This window comes from Ornithorhynchus anatinus, chromosome 3 (genome assembly GCF_004115215.2).
Source record: "Ornithorhynchus anatinus isolate Pmale09 chromosome 3, mOrnAna1.pri.v4, whole genome shotgun sequence".
Classification (NCBI taxonomy): domain Eukaryota; kingdom Metazoa; phylum Chordata; class Mammalia; order Monotremata; family Ornithorhynchidae; genus Ornithorhynchus; species Ornithorhynchus anatinus.
In genome coordinates, this window is record NC_041730.1 from 3,115,916 (window position 1) to 3,122,873 (window position 6,958).

Sequence of the window (6,958 nt, forward strand, 5' to 3'; positions counted from 1 at the left end):
GCCGTGACGGCCACCCCGCAGGGCTCCTCCACCCCCGGCTCGGCTCCGGCCACCACCCCGTCCACGGGTCCCACCATCTCCAGGACCACATCGTCCCACTCTGGTCTCAGCACAACTTCGTTCACGGGCACTCGGCCCAGTCCAGGAACACCCCCGGGCTCGGCCACCCCGGCCGAGACCACCCGCCCACCCTCTAGCCACGCCACCACGACCTCCAGCAGCCCCGGCTCCGGGCCGCCATCTTCCCCAACAGCCACATCGTCCACCCACACCTCACACACCACCCCGTCCCCATCCTGGTCTCCCGGAGGCCCTCACACCTCCTCCGCCACAGTGTCCGGCCCTACAACCGCCGGTCCCACCATTTCCACGCCCCGGGGCACCCCCACCCTCACCCCACACACCGCCGCCACCACCGTCATGCCACCTCTTCCTTCTTCGGGGGTCTCTGTCTCCCCCTTCCCCACCCCTCCATCCACCTCCACCATGACGGCCACCACGTCGGGCTCCTCCGTCCCCGGCTCGGCCCCCGCCACCACCCGGCCCACCGCCGGAGGGACGACGGGCCCCGCCGTCTCCGGGGCCACATCGTCCCACCCTGCGCCCTCTGGCTCTACCGGCACCACCAGGGCCACGAACCCGCCGTCGACCCAATCCACGTCCCATCACCCGCCAAGCTCCACGTCCGGGACCTCCCCTCCGCTGTCCCCCGGCCCTACCTTTTCCGTCTCCGTTCCCGGGACCCCCTCGGTGGTCCCCACTTCTCTCCTTCCTTCCCTTCCCACCGGGACTCCCCCGACCCCGACCTCTCTGGGGGTCACGTCCACTTCTTCCATCGCCCCGGGCAACACCACCTCGACCCTGGCCACCCCCTCCTCCGCCTCGTCCCCGGGGCCCACCTCCGCTTCCACCATCCTGACCCTCGGCCCCACCGGCTCCCCACCGCCGGGCAGCGGCCCCACGTCCCCCACGGCGACCACCCCCAGGCCTCCCCCATCCCCGGGGTCTCCCAACACCGGGCGGACCAGCGCCAGCCCGCCGCCCCCACCCACCATCTCTGCCCATTCCACCACGGCCCGCTCCACCGCGCTGACCACCCAGACCCTGACCCTCAGCGTGCCCGCCGGCACGGCTGGGACCACCCCCTTCGCCAGCTCCCCGCTGACCGACGCCACCACCCAACCGCTCACGGCCCCGGGGACCTCAACGCCCACCGTCCCGGCCGGATCGACCGGCCCCGGGCCCGACGCCACCCCCGGCCCGTCTCGCCCCACCACGGGGCCCTCGACCACCGCGTCCACCCCGACACACGCTGGTAAGTTTCCGCCCTCACCGAATGATAAGAATTAATAATAATGACGGCACTTGGTAAGCCTTGCTATGTGCCAAGCACTCTTCTAAGCACTGGTGTCGATCCAAGCTAATCAGGTTGGACAAGGCCTCTGTTCCATGGAGGCTCACGGTCTTTATCCCCCTTTTTTACATTTATAGAAAATAAATATTGGAATTTGTTAAGCGCTTACTATGTGCCGAGCACTGTTCTAAGCGCTGGGGTAGATCCAGAGTAATCGGTTGCCCCAGGTGGGGCTCACGCTTTTCATCCCCATTTGACCGATGAGGTAACTGAGGCACCGAGAAGTGACTTGCCCAAAGTCACACAGCTGACAGGTGGTGGAGCTGGGATTAGAACCCATGACCTCTGACTCCTAAGCCCGTGCTCTTAGAAGTAAAGTGACTTTCCCAAGGTCACCCAGCAGACGTGGCGGAGCGGAATCAGAACCCAGGTCCTTCTGAGTCCCAGGCCCAGGTTTTATCCAGGCTTCTCCTGGTGAAACTGAGAAAGGATGGACGACTGGACAGACCCCTTGGGGGGCGTCTATCAGCAGCATTCAGTGAGAAGCCACAAAGCCTAGCGGAAAGAGCCCAGCCCTGGGAGTCAGGGGACCTGGATTCTAATCCTGTCTCCACCACTTGTCTGCTGGGTGACCCTCGGAAACTCACTTGAATGAACTTGTGATATAGAACGAGAAGCAGCATGACCTAGTGGAGAGAACCCGGGCCTGGGTGTCAGAGGACCTGGGTTCTAATCCCAGCTCCGCCACTTGTCCGCTGGGTGACTTTGACCATGTCACTTCACTTCACTTCACTTAGAGAGGCAGCAGGGCTTAGTGGAAAGAGCCCGGGCTTGGGAGTCAGAGGTCGTGGGTTCTAATCCCGACTCCGCCACTTGTCTGCTGTGTGACCTTGGGCAAGTCACTTCACTTCTCTGGGCCTCAGTGACCTCATCTGTAAAAATGGGGATTAAAAAATGTGAGCCCCGCGTGGGATAATCTGATTACCCCGTATCCACCCCAGCGTTTAGAACAGTGCCCTGCACATAGTAAGCGCTTAACAAATACCATAATTATTACTATTATTCTCGAGGCCTCAGTTACCTCGTCTGGAAAATGGGGATTAAAACTCTGAGCCCCGTGTGGGACATGGATTGTGTCCAACCTAATTGGCTTGTATCTACCCTAGTGCTTAGTACAGTGCCTGGCCCATAGTAGAAGTATGACGTAGTAGAAAGAGCCCGGGGCCTGGGAGTCAGAAAGATCTGTGTTCTAATCCCAGCTCCACCATTTGTCTGCTCTGTGACCCCACGCGGGTCACTTCGCTTCTCTGGGCCTCAGTTATTTCATCTGTAAAGTGGGAATAAAGACTGTGAGCCCCACGTGGGACAGGGACCGTGACCAATCCAATCTGATTGTATCCGAGTGCTTAGAATGGTGCCTGGCACAGAGTAAGAGCTTGCAAATACCGAATTTTATCATTACTATTATTATAGTAAGTGCTTTAAAAATACCACAATTTATTATTATTCATCACCAAATCCTATTAGCATCCTCGGGAGGTCAGGAGTGGGGCAGAAAGGGTTTAAAAACACAACACACACACACAAAAAGAAAAAAAAACCCACCCCTCGATGCCCAGCTAACCCAGTATTATGCATAGGGCTACTTCTTGGACAGGGGATCCATTCCACAACAGAGAAGCAGTGCTACCCAGTGGAGAGAGCTCGGGCCTGGGAGTCAGAGAACCTGGGTTCAAATCCTGACCCGGCCCCGTGTCTGCTGTGTGACGTTGGTCGAGTCGCTTCACTTCTCTGAACCTCAGTTCCCTCCTCTGAAATAGGGGGATTCGGTGCCCGTCCTCCCTCTTGCTTAGACTGTGAGCCCCTTGTGCGTCCTGATGATCCTGTGTCTACCCACAGCGGTCAGTACAGGGCTTGACACACAGTAAGCGCTCAACAAGTAGCACCGTTATCATTATTTTAATGTGGACATCAGTGAAAATTCTACCACTTTGGGGTCCGTTCAACCTCCCCTGGTACTGGTAATTTTCTTCCTGAGATTGTTGAATCCTCCTCCTCCTCCTCCTCCTCCCAAGACATTTATTGAGCGCTTACTGTGCGCAGACCACTTTATTAAGCACTTGGGAGAGTCCAGTAGAGGTAGAAGACACGTACCTCCCCTCAGAAAGCTTTCAGCCTACTATGCGGTGAGCACTGTACTGAGTGCCCCAAATCCAACGCTCTCCCACCCGGGGCCTCGGCAAAGCATCCGGTTTGGGGTGGTGGTTTGGGACCCCAGACGATGCTTGGGTCAAAGCCAGGGCTTTCCCACCGCACCCCAAAATCCACCCAGCCCGCCCGCTGCAGGGACTCGGGGAGAAAGTTGTAGCGAGCCACATCGCCCCGGCCAACATGTGCACACACAAACACGGACGCATACACATACACATCTTCCCCGGAGACACATACATATACACACGTGTCCTCCCCAGACACATACCCACACACACTTGCACACACATACATCCTCCCTGGAAACACACACACAAATATCTTCCCTGGCAACACACATACACACATATCTTCCCTGGCAACACACATACACACACACACATTTCCTCCCCAGAGACACACACTCACACACACATTCCCCTGCAGACATATATTCTCCACGGAGACAGCCACACACACAAACACACATACTGCCTCCCCAGAAAAACACACACGCAGACACACATTCTCCCCAGAAACACACACACACATACAAACTCGTCCTCCCCGGAGACGCGCACTCACGCACACGTTCTCCCCGGAGACACACATCCATCCTCCCCAGACACACATACACAGACGCAAACACATTTTTTCCCCAGAGACACACACACACTCGCACACACATTCTCCCCGAGACAGATACACATATACCCATTCATCCTCCCCGGAGACACACATACACAAAAACACTCATATCGCTTCCCCAGAAACACACCCACACTCACCCGCACACGTCGTCCTCAGTGACACACGCATACACATCCCCCCTGGACACACACACGCCATTTCCTCCTCACACATTCTCCCTGGAGACAGACACCCATACACATATCCGTCCTTCCCGGACAGGGAGGCACAAAAACACACCTGGCCCCCCTCCCTGGGGGAATCCCCCAGCCCCTGTCCCCGTCCCCCGGCTCGAGGCCCGCGGGCCACCGTCCCTCCCCGGCCCCGTGGCGTGCGGGGGGTGGGGGCGGGTGACCCGCGGGGCCCCCGGTGGTCCCCCCGTCCCCATCCCGGTCCCCCGACAGGCCCCTGCAGCGACGTCCGGTACGAGGAAGAGATCACCTACCAGGGCTGCACGGTCAACGTGACGCTCACCCGCTGCGAAGGCTTCTGTGCCTCTGCTACCATGTAAGTGCCCACCCACACCCACGCACGCTCACACACAGATGCCTCCCCCGGGCCCTGCTCCGACCCCCCCGGGGACAATCCACACCCCCGACTCTCCCCCTCCCAGATGGAGGGGCTTTTCCCCCAAATCGGTCAGCCGCTGGGGCCCCTCCCCTCCCTGACCAATGCTGGCGCTGGGCCTACTGTGTGCAGAGCACTGTACTGGGAGCCCGAGAGCATCCATAAAAAGTGAGTTCCAGCCCCCGTCCTCGAAGAGCTTGCCGCCTTACTCCTGCCGTTTCCGCTCCGCACGAGGCGACCTGGCGGGCAGCGTGGCTCAGTGGAAAGAGCACGGGCTTTGGAGTCAGAGGTCATGGGCTCGAATCCCGACTCGGCCACCCGTCAGCTGCGTGACTTTGGGCGAGTCGCTTAACTTCTCGGTGCCTCAGTTCCCTCATCTGTAAAATGGGGATGAAGACTGTGAGCCCCAAGTGGGACGACCCGATTCCCCCGTGTCTACCCCAGCGCTTAGAACAGTGCTCGGCACATAGTAAGCGCTTAACAAATACCGACATTATTATCATTTATTATTTAGGAGGGGGGGAGAGCTGGGAGGGTGCGGGGGGAGGTCAGGGGAGGTTGGAGGGGGTTGGGGTGGTCGGGGGAAGTTGGGGAGGGGCTCAAGGAGGTCGGGGGAGATCGGGGGGGTCTTGGAGGTTGGGGGGTTGGGAGGGATTGGGGGGACTCAAGGAATTCGGGGCAGGTTAGGGTCTCGAGGAGGTCGCGGAGGGTGACGGGGGAAGGCGGAAGGAGGTCGGAGCAGAAGGAGGAAGGCCCAGGAGGGAGTTTGCGTCCCGCGGGACCCGGGGCGGGGCGGCTCCGGCGGCCCCGGTGACCCCGGCGCGCGCTGTCCCGCGTCGGCAGGGTGGACCCCCTCAGCCTGCAGGTGGACACGCGGTGCGGCTGCTGCCGGCCCCTCCGCACCTCCGTCCGACTGGTCGCCTTGCCGTGCCCGGACCCCGCCCGGCCCGGCCGGGCCCTCGGCCTCTCCGTCCCCGTCTTCCACCACTGCGGCTGCGGCTACGGCCCCTGCCGGCCCTAGCCCCCCCCCCCGACCCCCGACCCCCGACCCCCTCCGGCCCCGGCCCGCCGCTCCCCCCCGCCCGCCCCCGCCCCCAGGCCGGAACATTGCCGACGGGGCCGCGCCTCGGGCCCCCTTGAAACTGAAGTCGTCCGCTGGTCCGGGAACACCGCCGACCCCGCGACCCCGTGACCCCGGCAGCCGCGGAGACCGGGCGCGCTTGGGGAGGGGGCGGCGCGGGGGCCACGTGGCACCCAGAGGCGAGTCTGACCTACCTTCTCACGACACCTTCCGACCGACCGCCTCGACCGACTCTACCGTCCTCTCCGGGGCGCTCGGTACACCGCTCTGCGAACGGTAGGCTGGAAGCTCCTCAAGGGCAAGGATCGGGCCTTCTGCCTCCATCGGCCGCTCCCAGGCGCCGAGCACAGCGCTCCGCACGGAGCCGGGGCCCGCTCGCCACGGATGATCGACGGACCGATGGGTCGGGGCCCCCGGTGGGGGGAGCTGGGGGGACGGGGGGACGGGTCTCGGGGGTTCGTGAAAATTATCCGACGATCCCGTTGACTCGACTGCTAATAAAGGAAGGGGTGAGATCTCACCTCGGGGTGTCCGTCCACCTACCCCACGCCCGACAGGCCCGCGCGGCGCCCGGCTCCTTCCTGTGGCCCGGGCAGAGGTGGGCGGAAAGGGGAGGGGAGAGGCAGGGGAACTCCTCTGCAGAAGCCCCTCTCCCGGCACCAAGGGAGACGTGGGGAGAGACCCCTCTCTCCCCCCTCACGGTTTGGACTCGGGAAGACCCCCCCCCCACCCTAACAAGCGCCCAGGCAGGACCGGGAGGCGGGGCGGAGGCCTACCGACCCTCTGCAGCCGGGCCGATCCGCGCCCCATCCCGTCCCCCCTCGTTCACTAAACATCGGGGTGTGGGTTTAAGCCCTTACTATGCGCCAAGCGCTTGGCTAAGCACCGGAGTAGACGCAAGACGATCAGGTCCGGACACTGTCCCAGGCCCTTACGGGGTCTCAATGGGAGAGAGAATAGAGATTGAATCCCCATTGTACAGCGGAGGAAACTGAGGCCCAGGGAAGGAACTAGTAAGAATAATAACGATGGTATTTAAGTGCTCACTCCGTGCCGGGCACCGGGGTGGGTACCGG